Raw genomic sequence first — 16,337 nt, forward strand, 5'->3', positions numbered from 1 at the left:
CATGTCCGTCTGTCCGTCCGTCCGTCCGTCCGTCTTTCTGTGAACACATTTTTGTGATCAAAGTCTAGACCGTCTGTCCGTCTGTCTGTGAACACATTTTTGTGATCAAAGTCTAGGTCGCAATTTAAGTCCAATCGCCTTCAAATATTGCACATGTTCCTAATTTGGGTCAGAATAGAACCCTATCGATTTTGGAAGAAATCGGTTCAGATTTAGATTTAGCTCCCATATATATCTTTCGCCCGATATGCACTAATATGGACCCAGCAGCCAGAGTTTTATACCGATTTGCTTGAAATTGTGTACAAACATAACACTTGGTCGTGTATTCAAGTATGCAAAATTTGATTGAAATCGTTTCAGATTTAGATATAGCACCCATGTATATCTTTCGCCCGATATGGACTAATATGGTCCTACAAACCAGAGTTTTGGCCCAATTTGGTTGAAATTTTGCACTAGGAGTACAATTAGTAATATAGTCATGTGTGCCAAATTTTATTGAAATCGGTTCAGATTTAGATATAGCTCCCATATATATGTTTTTCTGATTTCGACAATGGTCAAAATACCAACATTTTCCTTGTTAAATCGCCACTGCTTAGTCGAAAAATTGTAAAAATTACTCTAATTTTCCTAAACTTCTAATGCATATATATCGAGCGATAAATCATAAATAAACTTTGGCGAAGTTTCCTTAAAATTGCTTCAGATTTAAATGTTTCCAATATTTTTTTACTAAAATTGTGTTCCACCCTGGTGCATTAGCCAACTTAAATTTTGAGTCTATAGATTTTGTAAAAGTCTATCAAATTCTGTCCAAATCGAGTGATATTTAAATGTATGTATTTGGCACAAACCTTTATAAAGGGTGATTCTTTTGAGATTAGGATTTTCATGCATTAGTATTTGACAGATCACGTGGGATTTCAGACATGGTGTCAAAGAGAAAGATGCTCAGTATGCTTTGACATTTCATCATGAATAGACTTACTAACGAGCAACGCTTGCAAATCATTGAATTTTATTACCAAAATCAGTGTTCGGTTCGAAATGTGTTTCGCGCTTTACGTCCGATTTATGGTCTACATAATCGACCAAGTAAATAAGCAAAATTGCCGCATTTGGAGTGAAGAGCAACCAGAAGCCGTTCAAGAACTGCCCATACATCCCGAAAAATGCACTGTTTGGTGTGGTTTGTACGCTGGTGGAATCATTGGACCGTATTTTTTCAAAGATGCTGTTGGACGCAACGTTACGGTGAATGGCGATCGCTATCGTTCGATGCTAACAAACTTTTTGTTGCCAAAAATGGAAGAACTGAACTTGGTTGACATGTGGTTTCAACAAGATGGCGCTACATGCCACACAGCTCGCGATTCTATGGCCATTTTGAGGGAAAACTTCGGAGAACAATTCATCTCAAGAAATGGACCGGTAAGTTGGCCACCAAGATCATGCGATTTGACGCCTTTAGACTATTTTTTGTGGGGCTACGTCAAGTCTAAAGTCTACAGAAATAAGCCAGCAACTATTCCAGACAACATTTCCGAAGAAATTCGGGCTATTCCGGCCGAAATGCTCGAAAAAGTTGCCCAAAATTGGACTTTCCGAATGGACCACCTAAGACGCAGCCGCGGTGAACATTTAAATGAAATTATCTTCAAAAAGTAAATGTCATGGACCAATCTAACGTTTCAAATAAAGAACCGATGAGATTTTGCAAATTTTATGCGTTTTTTTTTTTAAAAAAGTTATCAAGCTCTTAACAAATCACCCTTTATATAGCACCCAACACATTTGACGGATGTGATATGGTATCGAAAATTTAGATCTACAAAGTGGTGCGGGGTATAATATAGTCGGCCCCGCCCGACTTTAGACTTTCCTTACTTGTTTTTTACTAACATTGTGGTCCGGTTATTCAGCAATTTAAATTTTGAGTCGAGACATTTTGTGAAAGCTTAAAAAATTTTGTATTTCATGTTAGCCTGATACCGAAACAGGCAATTGACGTCCAAATGCATTATATCTAATTATACAATTATTTTTCGAGCTTTATGGACAGATATAGATTAAGGAACATGGTCAATAGAGCCATTGAAAAGAAAGCGCCAGATACCAATCTATACACGCCTGGACTGTACATGTTTCGGTTCGGGCGAATGAACCTTTCCACAGCCTTTAGTATAGATCTGGCTGGGAGAGATGACTCAATTTTGGGCACTTTATGCTAACTCCTTATGGAGAAAACATTTGGGAAATTTCCTCTTACAAATTGAATAATTTTTTCTCCCACTGTACATCATCTTTTCATATAACTTACAAGCCCCTTAATCTATTTTTTTTTTCCAAATCGGTTCATATTTAAATATTTGTATATGGGAATATGAACCTTTATATAGCTCCTAACAAATTTGAAGGTGTTAACATGGTATCAAAAATGTTGATATACATAGCGGTGAAGGGTATAATATAGTGGGCCCCGCCCGACTTTCCTTACTTGTTTGGGTGTAGTAGTGGTTATTAAAGATTTGATTTGGGCGCACTTTCAGTCCTATAAATTTGTTATTGTTTAGGTCTAAAGCGTACATCTTAAATTCCTTATATAAAAAAACGAAAATGAGCGTTAAGCTTATTATAAATGTCATTAATATTTGGCATTCTTTAATGCATGGCACATGTCTCTCAACGAACATAAAAAGTCGATTTTATACACCATTCACGCTAGAATTCTTTGCATTTGCCTGCCAAATCGGAGTATGTAACTCCCAATGCTTTTCTTAAGAGGTGCAAATAAATCCAATTATATTTTCATTTTATGTTTTTTATATTTCTCTCATACTGCGTCCCATTGTGCTTATTTGTACTCACTTTTTTATGTTTTTCTTGGAATATTGTCATTACTAGAGGTATTATTTACTTTTTGAGCATTTGTAGATACACTTCAACTCGAAGAGACCCGCAGGAGAATGACTGTCGGCACATGAAGGTAGTAAATCGAATTAATATAAATCAAATTATACCCCTGTGTACAGTAGACTCACATTATTATTTACTCGTAATAATTCTAAATACAACCTACTTTCATTTAAATTTACCATGGTTTCGGAAACAGCATGGGACACAGTGTTATTCTAACAGAAAAAAATACAACAGCAAAGGTGTTTCAAAATAATAAATGAGGAACTATATAGAAGAGAATTATTTACTTAGAAATGACTGAAGTACTCTGTACCTTGTTAGACAATTATACATGAGGCAATTATAGTATGGGGCCCATAACATTTTTGCGTGATTGTTAGAAACCATATACTACCACTACATACAAAAAATTTTTTTTCTGATTCAATCACGAAATTAATTGATCCAATTAATTTTTTAATTGAAATGTCTTCAATCACAGAATTGATAGTATCAATTAAAAAATTAATTGACAGTCAATTAAAAAATTAATTGATCCAATTAAATATTTAATTGATACTATTAATTTGTGTGATTGATTTTTATTTCAATTAAAAAATTTGTTGAACCAATTAAATTTTTAATTGAATATTTTTTAAAACTCAATTAAGATTTTAATTGGAAAAATTTTCGTGAAATTTTTTTCTGTGTATGTACCAAATTTCAATAGAATCGGATGAAGTTTTCTTCTCCAAGATGCTCCGAAGTCAAATCTGGGGATCGGTTTATATGGGGGCTATATATAATTATGGACCGACATGGATACTTACGCAACATAGAAAATTTCCACCGAATCGGATGAAATTTGCTCCTCGAAGAGGCTCCGAAAGCCAAATCAGGGGATGGGTTTATATGGGGGCTATATATATTTATGCACCGATATGGACCAATTTTTGCATGGGTATTAGAGGTCATATACCTACACCGCGTACCAAATTTCAGCCGGATCGGATGAAATTTGCTCCCCCAAGAGGATCCGCAAGTCACATCTGGGGGTCGGTTTATATGGGGGCTATACGTAAATGTGGTCCGATATGGCCCATTTGCATTACCATCCGACCTACATCAATAACAACTACAAAAGTCGATAGCTTGTTTCGTTCGGAAGATAGCGTGATTTCCACAAACGAACGGACAGATGGACATAGCTAGATCGACTCAGAATTTCACCACGACCCAGAATATATATACTTTATGGGGTCTTAGACAAGTATTTCGATGTGCTACTAACGGAATGACAAAGGTAATATACCCCTATCCTATGTGTGAAATTTTGAAAATATTTGACGTTAAGGGTTTCAGACAAGCGTTAGATTGCATTAAAAATAATAAAAAAAAATAATTATTTGCCAAAATCACACAATTTTTTTTTAATTCACATCCAAAACAGTGAATTCGGATCACATATAAAGAAGTGATATATTCAGTGCAACGGCTGTTGAAATGGTGAACATCCGTCCTATGACTAGTCCATGTTAAATTCATCGCTTCTGCGCCAATTGTGCACCGCTTCCGGATCCAAAAATAACATTTTACTACCTTTTTGGCGAAGTTTTTTTTTTTGTTTTGCTGGGAAGTATTATTTGTACTTGTCGTCCACGGAAAAAATATTAAGCCGATAAGAAAGATTATGCAACCTGAATTTTTAAAATTCCAATTTCTTTAAAATCAAGAAAATATAAATGAAAAAAGTTAATAGTATTTGCTTTAAATTCCTTTCATTAAATCTATGACACATATCTTTGAAATCTGCGTCCCTTCGATAAAGTCGTATGTCGTAAGGCAAAATTTCCTTTAACACAAAAACACTTTTGTTTTAAAGAAATATGTTTAAATAAGCTAAATAAATGAAACTTTGGATTAACATAAAGATTAATATCGACTAAGATTTATTTTGGGGTTTTTGCACCTTTTAATTAAACAATATCTATACATTTAGAAACCCCACCTTAGAGTGAATTCTCCATGTGTCGTTAACTAAACCCTTGGTACTGGTATTTTGGTACAGATTCCGAGCCATAGATAGGGCTTCTTTAAAATGAAGACATTTTTTAGGGGCCTTTGAAGCTTTAACATAAATCTAAGATCAATAAATTACAATAACAATGAGTATATAATTATAATTAATTACTATATTTCTATAAGTATAATCAATAAATTGTTGCCAAAAATAAATTTGGTATTGAAAAATGCCTTCTTCTCAAAAGGGGGGAATCTTCTCGTAAATAATCTTTATGGTTGATCTTATTCACTTATTTATTTTTAATCATAATCAAAAAGCACAGTTCTTTAGACAGCAAAACGTCCTTCTCTCGCGCGAGTATTCTATCTGACTTCTCAATTCTTTTTCATTGCATCAAAATGTCACCCATTCCACCCATCTGTCAGGGGCCACTCTCCCGCTTACTCATATCATTATATAGGGTTACCATCATAAATTATTCCTAACAAATTCCCGAATAAAATAAACTGCCGAAGGTAGGGATTGCCATTCGTAACACGAACTTTGTCAGTCTTTTTGTAACGCATATAAATATTGGTTTGAGGCAAGAAAAAATATATATATAAGCTTTGTCGATCTAAACGTTCGTCTGTAGCAATTACGCTAAATTTCGAATCAATTGTGATATCTGCTTCAAACCCGGCTCAAATATACGATTAAGTTTCGAGATATACAGGAATATCTCCAATATAGACCGAGATTTGACTTCTATCCTGAAAGTTTATTTTTTGTTCAGTACGTGACTCTAAATTAACCACATACACTCCGTCCATATCTGTCCATAGAATTGATCTTACGGGGTTTTAAGGATCTCACGCTTCTTTTTGTCCAAATCGCATAGTACTAGGTACATTGTATCCGCATTAAATTCTAAGAAAACCCAAAAACATGGTCAATATGAGTCCATTATTATAAGTTGTAAACGATCGGCCGGCCGAAATTTCATCGTTAAAGCTTTGTTCTTATTTACTTACTTAATAAAATAACTTAGTTTTGGTCCATGAATCGCAACACTGTGCAAAGTAATGTCTCATTATGGGTGAGTAAGTAAGGGGGGCTAGAATATTTAGGGTGATGGAGGTGTCATTGAAAACACTTCAAAGACTTCTAATGTTTGCCTTGCCATTTGAATGCTAAGATGCAAATATTTACATTCATAGAGAAGGATATTTACACTTCATCAGATTTTCTATGGCGTTTGCACATGACAACACAAAAACACACAGTGTACTGTGGAAGGCGAGAACTTTCAAACATCCTAATGGTATAAGGAATGGGAAAACTTACTTCAGATAAGATACATATTTGAACAAAGTCAAAAGTAAATAATTTGAATAGTAGAATGATGATGGCGTTGATGAAAAACTTTTGATGCGAGTTATGCATTCAATAGACATGGATGGCGCTTCAATAATATTATGTATCAATATCGATTATTCAAACATATTAAAAATATACTGCTTATAAAATGACTTGCGAAAACTTGTTACTTACGCATGAGTGCGATGAAAAAAAAAATGAAATTGGAAAATCTTCTATGCGATATTTTTATTGAAAAAGTCAAACATTGGAATACTTTCTTTCATCACATCAGATGTATACACAAAAGGGTGCAATGCAGAGAATGGAGCCGCTAAATCGTACGTCGCCGAGTTTTTGCCAGTAGACGCCGCCGCCTAATATACCAACTCATCTCGACTCAAAATTAGCCGCCAATAAATGAAAAATATTTATTTAAATCAGAAAAGTGTATTGATAATTTTTGTATTTTTTGCCAAATATTTGATCCTTCCACCCACAATCAATTAAGATCAAGCTGCTTAATAATTTTGCAAAAATTTAGCACGGCTTCATTTTCTGGTTCTGAGTGACGACGAGATCATTGATGATATGATGGTACACAAACAGATACTAATTCTATCGTCCGCAACGAAATTTTACACCATCGAAATTTTCTATTATTGGTGAAATTGTCGCTTTGAAGGCATATAAGTCTTTGTTCCCAACGAACTTCTTTTAGCCTAGAAAAAGTCAAAAGTTTGTCGATATAGCCACGAAAGTCTTAAATGTTCATACATCCGAGTGGTGACTTTTCAATAAACATATCTTTCCACATGCAGAGACGGAATATGATCACCCATGTGATCATAATATCCCAGAGCTTAATAGCCCTAATTGTATAACCCCTTGAAAATGGGAAAGAAAAATTAACTCGAAATTTGATATGGGGTATAATAACTTTGTTATTCCATTTTTAACACGAAATGTTGGTCTCACACCACATAAAATATATGTATTCTTCGTCGTGGTGAAACTCTGAGTCGATCTAGCAATGTCCGTCTGTTGAAATCATGGTACTTCTGAGCGAACCAAACTATAGATTTGAAACCCAGTAAAAAAAATTGGAAGTTGTTCCACAAATATTTCTTTTAAAGCCCATCCCAGAATCCCCCATCGAGTTTTTTCAACTTCCGATGCAGTCCTTTTGGACAACTTCACAAACATTTCTTCTACAGCGCATCGTGATATCCCCTAATAATTTTTTTCCACTTCCTATGCAGTCCTTTTGGACAAGTGCACAAACACTTCTTCTACAGCACATCGTGGGATCCCCCAATGATTCTACTTCCGATGCAGTCCTTGTGAACAAGTATTAGAAAGAACCCAGCAAAAAAATTTGGAAGTTCTTCCAAGGCACAACTTTAAAAACACTTCCAGAAGAAGCACTTCCAATGATGTTCTTTATTTTAACTACCCAGGAAGTTCTTTTGATTCAATTTTTTATAACTTGGTTTTTTCATACTTTCAATGGATAACTTTAACTTTTTTTGTTTCAAATAGGTTAAAGAACAGAGTAAGAATTCATAAAATGGTACAAATTATTTAAATTTTGTCGAAAAAAATGCAAAATCCAATCTGAAAAAAATGTGAATTTTTGAAAATATTTGAGGTCAAACGTTTCCGACAAGCGTTAGAATCCATTAAAAATTATAAAAAATTACAAAAATTATTTATTTGACAAAATATCACAGAATTTTTTAATTTACATCCAAAACATTGAATTCGGATCACACCTAAAGAAGTGATGCAAATTCAGTGCAACGGCTGTTGAAATGGAGGACTTCCGTCCTATGACAAGCCCATGTTAAATTCATCGCTTCTGCGTCAATTTGGCACAACTTCCGGATCCAAAAAGAACATTTTCATTACTTTTTTGGCGACGCTTTTTTTACTAGGAAAGCAATCAGGTTATTTTAAGTGCAAATTTGTACAATTAAATTTTACAAAAAAAAATAGAAAACTAATAAAAAAACTAAAAAAAATAGAAATGAATAAAAAAGTAAAAAAAAAATAAATTTCATCCCCGCTAGGATTTGAACGTGTGCCGTTTGACATTTTCGCTTCCATGGAAGTTCTTTTGAGAAGGTTTTGCAAATTACGAGAATTTTTATTTTTTTTTTGTTGATTTTTAATGGAAAAAATATATTTTTATACGAAAATATATGCCGAAAATAAAAAATAAAAACGATGCATGACATAAAAAAATATTTTTTTAGAAAAATATTTGATAAAAAAATTGCCGCTGGTAAGATTTGAACCTGCGTTTCTTATTTTTTCGTTCATACTAATAAAGAACATCTCGAGAAGCAATTATAATGTTATTCCTTGGTGCCGTATTACGATCATATCACAAACATTTGAATTGACCTTTCGACGCTTTATGTTCAATGGCGTTGGTGGCTGCGTGTGCTAAGGCGTTCTGTTATGGTGCCAGCAAACCCAGGTTCAACCCCTGGTCGGAGCGAACAAATTTTTCAAATTGTATAAATTAGATAATAGGAAAATAATTGTGTAATAAAACATATGGATGAAAAAAAATGAAATTGGTTGAAAAAAAATGAAATTGGTTGAAAAAAAATTTTTTTTTTCGCTTTTTAAATTTCTTCATTCAAATTAACTTCCAGGGTACAACTTCTAAAGCAATGCAAAGGATCCAAAAAGGGAGTACTTCCGTCCTATGACAAGCCCATGTAAAATTCATTGGAGATGATCCAAGTTTGCACTACTTCCGGATCACAGATTGGGGATCCAAACTACTTTTTTGGAAGCTCTTTTTTTGCTGGGATGTTACACTTAAAAAGAAAAACCCTACTCGGTTTCAAAGAAACCAAAGATTTTGTCTTTACACTTATTTTTGGTATTTATTCAGAGCCATAGGAGCTGATAATGGAATTAAAAACGTTTTTAGGGCACAATTCTTTTTATACCCACCACCATAGAATGGTGACGGGGGTATAATAAGTTTGTCATTCCGTTTGTAACACATCGAAATATCGATTTCCGACTATATAAAGTATATATATTCTTGATCAGGGAGAAACTCGTCTTTTGTCTGCAGGCAGGTCAAGTTCGAAGATGGGCTATATCGGTCCAAGTTTTGATATAGTCCCTTTATAAACAGACCTCCCGATTTGGGGTCTTTGGCTTATAAAAACCTTAGTTTCTATCCAATTTGCCTGAAATTGGAAATCTAGAGGTATTTTAGCACCATAAAGAGGTGTGCCAAAAATGGTGATTATCGGTCCATGTTTTGGTATAGCCCCCATATAGACCGATCTCCCGATTATATTTCTAGGGCTTCTAGAATCGATAGTTTCTATCCAATTCGCCTGAAATTGGAAATCTAGAGGTATTTCAGACCCATTAAGAGGTGTCCCAAAAATGGTGACTATCGTTTGATGTTTAGGTAAAGCCCCCATATAGACCGATTTCCCGATTTTACTTTTTGGGCTTCTAGAATCCGTAGTTATTATCCAATTTGGTTAAAATTTGAAATCTAGAGGTATTTTAGGACCATAAAGAGGTGTGCTAAAATGGTGAATATCGGTCCAGGTTTTGGTATATCCCCCATATAGACCGATATCCCGATTTTGGTCTTGGGCTTATAGAATCCGTAGTTTTTATCCAATTGGCCTGAAATTGGAAATCTAGAATTTTAGAACTATAAAGAGGTGTGCTGAAAATGGTGAGTATCGGTCCATGTTTTGGTATAGCCCCCATATAGACCGATCTCCAGTTTTTACTTCTTGGGCGTCTAAAATCTGTAGTTTTTATCCAATTTGCCTGAAATTAGATATCTAGATGTATTTTAAAACCCTAAAGAGGTGTGCTGAAAATGATGAGTATCGGACCATGTTTTTATATAGCCCCCATATAGACCGATCTCCAGATTTTATTCTTCGGCTTATAGAAACCGCAGTTTTTATCCAACTTGCCTCAAATTGGAAATCTAGAGGTATTTTAGGACCATAAAAAGGTATGCCGAAAATGGTGAGTATAGGTCCATGTTTTGATATAGCCATCAGATAGACCGATCTCCCGATATTACTTTTTGGGCTTCTAGAAACCGTAATTATTGTCCACTGTGCCTGAAATCGAAAATCTGGAGGTTTTTAGGAATACAAATAGGTGTGCAAGAAATGATTTTATTTTTTAAGCTTCTAGAATTCGTAGTTTTTATCTAATTTGCCTGAAATGAGAAATCTACAGGTATTTTAGGACCTTAAATGACGTGTATTGGTCCATGTTTTGGTTTATCTCTCAAATAGACCGATCTCCCGATTTTACTTCTTGGGCTTTTAGAAACCATAGTTTTTATCAAATTTGCATGAAATTTTAAATCTAGTAGTATTTTAGGAACATAAAGAGGTGTGCCGAAAATGGTGAATATCGGTCCATGTGCACTGATAATGAAAATTGCTTGAAACTGAATTATAGTTTCCAGATTTTACTTCTGGTAATCATTTAAATAATGGAGTTAAAAATCTACAGATGTTAGATTTTAAATCAAGGCGTTATTTCATTTTCATTTCATTTTCTTGCACACGATGTTTATGATTTCTCTAAAACCCAAACAAATATGGTTCTCATAAATCCAGAATCTGATCTAGTCTTCATAGGTAAAATCTTTGAATTTATCTTCGGGAAGTGTACTGGTTGAACTGATCTGCTTGTCACCAAATCCCCCTGAAATTTTCACAGGAAACTATAATATTTGATTCATGGTGGTGGGTATTTAAGATTCGGCCCGGCCGAACTTACTGCTTTATATACTTGTTTAATTTTGAGTTTAGCGTACTTGATATTAGGAAGCAAATTTGAATTTATTCGATTTTTCTTCACATGCTATTAAAGTCCTTCAAAAATGTGTTAACGACAACTTAAATTTTCAAATTCAGAGTCGACTTCAAATAGAATTTATGCTACGTTTCAAATAAAAACGTCTTTAGAATAAAGTATTGAAAAATATCTCCTATTTTCGAACTCTTTTTGCTTTGTAGTTAAGATAAAAAGATCAAAAAAGTTAACAAATGTATCAGAGAAACATTTTGCTCTAAGGGGGTGATCATATTCCTTCTCTGGGTGCAGTCTTTAGTAGAACTTTGTACCCAATCCATGGTGGAAGGTGCATAAGATTCGGCCGATTATACTTGCTTCCGATTACATTATCTAAAAACACGTGGGATATATACAATATACATAAACTCTCACTGGTTTTATACTTCTTTGATATAAACTTACGGAAGAATATTCGGCCTTTTATCGCAATTACTTTTAAACGAACACATAGCAATGCGAAGTTTACATAAAATCTTCGAACAATGTTCTACATGAAATATTCTCAAAACAAAAAAGAAAATAATTTGAAAATAACTGAGAACTAGTAACAATTGGCTGCAATTATCCCAGTTTCCGTTTAAAAGAAAATATTCGCATTTCCGTTTTCAATCGCCAGGCAACCATCATAGGGCGGGGAGGTCATTTAAGGAAAGCAATATTGTTAAGGAAACTTTTGCCATATTCAATGAAATACAGAAATACCAACAGGCATATGTATCGATTGCCTGTATGTTTCAATCTCCATGTTGGAGAATAGGTTTTTGTTCTGTAATCTGTAATTTGTGTTCAATAGCAAGCTGCCATATGACTTGGCTAAAGCAATCTTATGCATATGTCCATATGTCTGTCTGTCGGTATGAGTTTGTGTTGAGTGCACCGATTGTTATGTTGGAAGTGGAAAAAAGCAGCGCCGGCAGTAATATTTTCCAATACAATAATTTTTTGCTACATTTTATTGTTACTTGTTCCATGTCGTAGCATATGTTGCATGATATGTACGATTTTATTCGGGTTTCGGCAAGAGAATGTTTGCTGTAGTTTGGTATGTAAATTGCGGTATCATCGTCAATAGCAAGTGCTATGCCTGGTAATGAGAGACAGTAGTTTATTAGGACACTGGTGAAGAAGATGTCATATCCGAGATGGTATTCATATACCATAAACGAACGTAAGGACAAATTAAACTTCTATAGAGCTTAAACTAATATAGGCTCAAAATGCATAACTCCCCAGCGAAAACGCACTTCCAAAAATGTCTCCCAAAGATTTTAACAAACTGCAAAAATTATTAAAATTTTTTCGACAAAATGGTAAATCCATATTAGAAAACTTCAAATTCAAGCTAAGCGCTTCAGACAAGCGTTAGATGACATTAAAAACAAGTATAAACGGCCGTAAGTTCGGCCAGGCCGAATCTTATGTACCCTCCACCATGGATTGCGTAGAAACTTCTACGAAAGACTGTCATCCACAATCGAATTACTTGGGTTGTGGTATCTTAAATCGTTTTCTAAATTGTGAGTTAGTCCATACGTGGTATATATTAGACAAAAAAGGTATGTGTAGGTAAGTCTACAAATAATTACGAATCGATATGGACTTTTGCACGGTACGTAGGGAGCCAGAATTGAAATATGGGGGTCGCTTATATGGGGGCTATATACAATTATTGATATGGACTAATTTTTGTGTGATTGGGGATCGATTTATCTGAGGGCTATATATAACTATAGACCGATATGGACCTAGTTAGGCATGGTTGTTAACGGCCATATACTAGCACAATGTACCAACTCGACTGAAATTTGCTCCTTCAAGAGGCTCCAAAACCAAATCTCGGGATCGGTTTATATGGGGGTTATTTATGATTATGGACTGATATGGACCACTTTTGGCATGGTTGTTAAATATCATATACTACCACCACGTACAAAATTTCAACCAGATCGGATGAATTTTGCTTCTCCAAAAGGCACCGGAGGTCAAATCTGGGGATCGGTTTATATGGGTGCTATATATAATTATGGACTGATATGAACCAATTCCTGCATGGTTGTTGGATACCATATACTAACATCACGTACCAAATTTCAACCGAATCGGATGAATTTTGCTCTTCGAAGGGGCTCCGGAGGTCAAATCTGAGGATCGGTTTATATGGGGGCTATATATAATTATGGACCGATTTCGACCAATTTTTGCATAGTTGTTAAAGACCATATGCTAACACCATGTACCAAATTTCAGCCGGATCGGATGAAATTTGCTTCTCTATAGAAATAAAAATTTTGACAAAATTTTCTATAAAAAGAAAATTTTGACAAAAATTTCTAAAGAAATAAAATTTTAACAAAATTTTCTATAGAAATAAACTTTTGACAAAATTTTCTAAAGAAATAAAATAAGACCACATACTAACACCATGTACCACATACTAACACAAATTTGCTTCTCTTAGAGGCTCCGAAAGCCAAATCGGGGGATCGGTTTATATGGGGGCTATACATAATTATTGACCTATGTGGACCAATTTTTGCATAGTTGTTAAAGACCATATGCTAACACCATGTACCAAATTTCAGCCGGATCGGATGAAATTTGCTTCTCTATAGAAATAAAAATTTTGACAAAATTTTCTATAAAAAGAAAATTTTGACAAAAATTTCTAAAGAAATAAAATTTTAACAAAATTTTCTATAGAAATAAACTTTTGACAAAATTTTCTATAGAAATAAAATCTTGGTAGATTATTTTTGGCTTGAGTGGCAACCATGATTATGAACCGAATAAAATTTGAACAAAATTTTCTATAGAAATAAAATTTTGACAAAATTTTCTATAGAAGTAAAATTTTGACAATGATGAATATTTTATTATGAACCGAATAAAATTTTAACAAAATTTTCTATAGAAATAAAATTTTGACAAAATTTTCTATAGAAATAAAATTTTGGTAGATTATTTTTGGCTCTAGTGGCAACCATGATTACGAGCCGATATGGACCAATTTTTGTGTGATTGGACCAATTTTGGAATGGTTGTTAGCGACCATATACTAACACCACATGCCTAATTTGAACCGGATCGGATGAATTTTTCTCCTCCAAGAGGCTCCGGAGGTCAAATCTGGAAAATGTTTTATATGGGGGCTATATATAATTATGGACCGATATGGACCAATTCTGGCACGGTTGTGAAAGATCATATACTAACACCATGTTCCAAATTACAACCGGATTGGATGAAATTTGCTTCTCTTGGAGACTTCGCAAGCCAAATCTGGGGATCGGTTTATATGGGGGCTATATATAATTATGAACCGATGTGGACCAATTTTTGCATGGTTGTTAGAGACCATATACCAATATCATGTACCAAATTTCAGGCGGATCGGATGAAATTTGCTTCTCTTTGAGGCTCCGCAACCCAAATCTGGGGATCGGTTTATATGGGCGCCATATATAATTATGGACCGATGTGGACCAATTTTTGCACGGCTGTTAGAGACCATATACCAATACCATGTACCAAATTTCAGCCGGATCGGATGCAATTTGCTCCTCTTTGAGGCTTCGCAAGCCAAATCTGGAGATCGGTTTATATAATTATGGACCGATATGGACCAATTTTTGCATGGTTGTTAGAGACCATATACCAATATCATGTACCAAATTTCAGGCGGATCGGATGAAATTTGCTTCTCTTTGAGGCTCCGCAACCCAAATCTGGGGATCGGTTTATATGGGGGCTATATATAATTATGGACTGATATGGACCAATTTTTGCATGGTTGTTAGATATCATATACCAACATCATGTACCAAATTTCAGCCGGATCGGATGAAATTTTCTTCTCTTTGAGGTTCCGCAAGCCAAATCTGTGGATCGGTTTATATGGGGGCTATATATAATTATGAACCGATGTGAACCAATTTTTGCATGGTTGTTAGAGACCATATACCAACACCATGTACCAAATTTCAGCCGGATCGGATGAGATTTGCATCTCTTTTAGGCTCCGCAAGCCAAATCTGGAGATCGGTTTATATGGGGGCTATATATAATTATGGACTGATATGGACCAATTTTTGCATGGTTGTTAGATATCATATACCAACATCATGTACCAAATTTCAGCCGGATCGGATGAAATTTTCTTCTCTTTGAGGTTCCGCAAGCCAAATCTGTGGATCGGTTTATATGGGGGCTATATATAATTATGAACCGATGTGAACCAATTTTTGCACGGCTGTTAGAGACCATATACCAATACCATGTACCAAATTTCAGCCGGATCAGATACAATTTGCTCCTCTTTGAGGCTTCGCAAGCCAAATCTGGATATCGGTTTATATAATTATGGACCGATGTGGACCAATTTTTGCATGATTGTTAGAGACCATATACCAACACCACGTACCAAATTTCAGCCGGATCGGATGAAATATGCTTCTCTTAAAGGCTCCACAAGCCAAATCTGGGGATCGGTTTATATGGGGGCTATATATAATTATGGACTGATATGGACCAATTTTTGCATGGTTGTTAGATATCATATACCAACATCATGTACCAAATTTCAGCCGGATCGGATGAAATTTTCTTCTCTTTGAGGTTCCGCAAGCCAAATCTGTGGATCGGTTTATATGGGGGCTATATATAATTATGAACCGATGTGAACCAATTTTTGCATGGTTGTTAGAGACCATATACCAACACCATGTACCAAATTTCAGCCGGATCGGATGAGATTTGCATCTCTTTTAGGCTCCGCAAGCCAAATCTGGAGATCGGTTTATATGGGGGCTATATATAATTATGGACCAGCGTTGCCAATTTAGCTTTTTTCCCGCCAGATTTGGCTTTTTTTGAAGACGTTTAGCGGGAAAAAAATGCATTTAGCTTTTAGTTTTTTTTCTGGATTTTTTTCATGACCCTTTTAGCTATTTTTGGCTTTTTTTATTTTCGACATGTTCCTATTGATATATGGATAAAACTTTGTTTTTATCTAAGTCTTGCTGCCAGAATAAGGGATTCCACATATTTCAAAGTTCAATTGAAGCCTTAATAATTATTCCAGCCATTATGCGGGCATTTTTGCAGCAAAGACACCTTGTTGTAAAGTTTTTTCCTCGTATTCATTAAAGTTATCGTAAACTTTAAATCTACTATTACCATACAAATTCCTTAT

This window comes from Haematobia irritans, chromosome 3 (genome assembly GCF_050003625.1).
Source record: "Haematobia irritans isolate KBUSLIRL chromosome 3, ASM5000362v1, whole genome shotgun sequence".
Taxonomy (NCBI): domain Eukaryota; kingdom Metazoa; phylum Arthropoda; class Insecta; order Diptera; family Muscidae; genus Haematobia; species Haematobia irritans.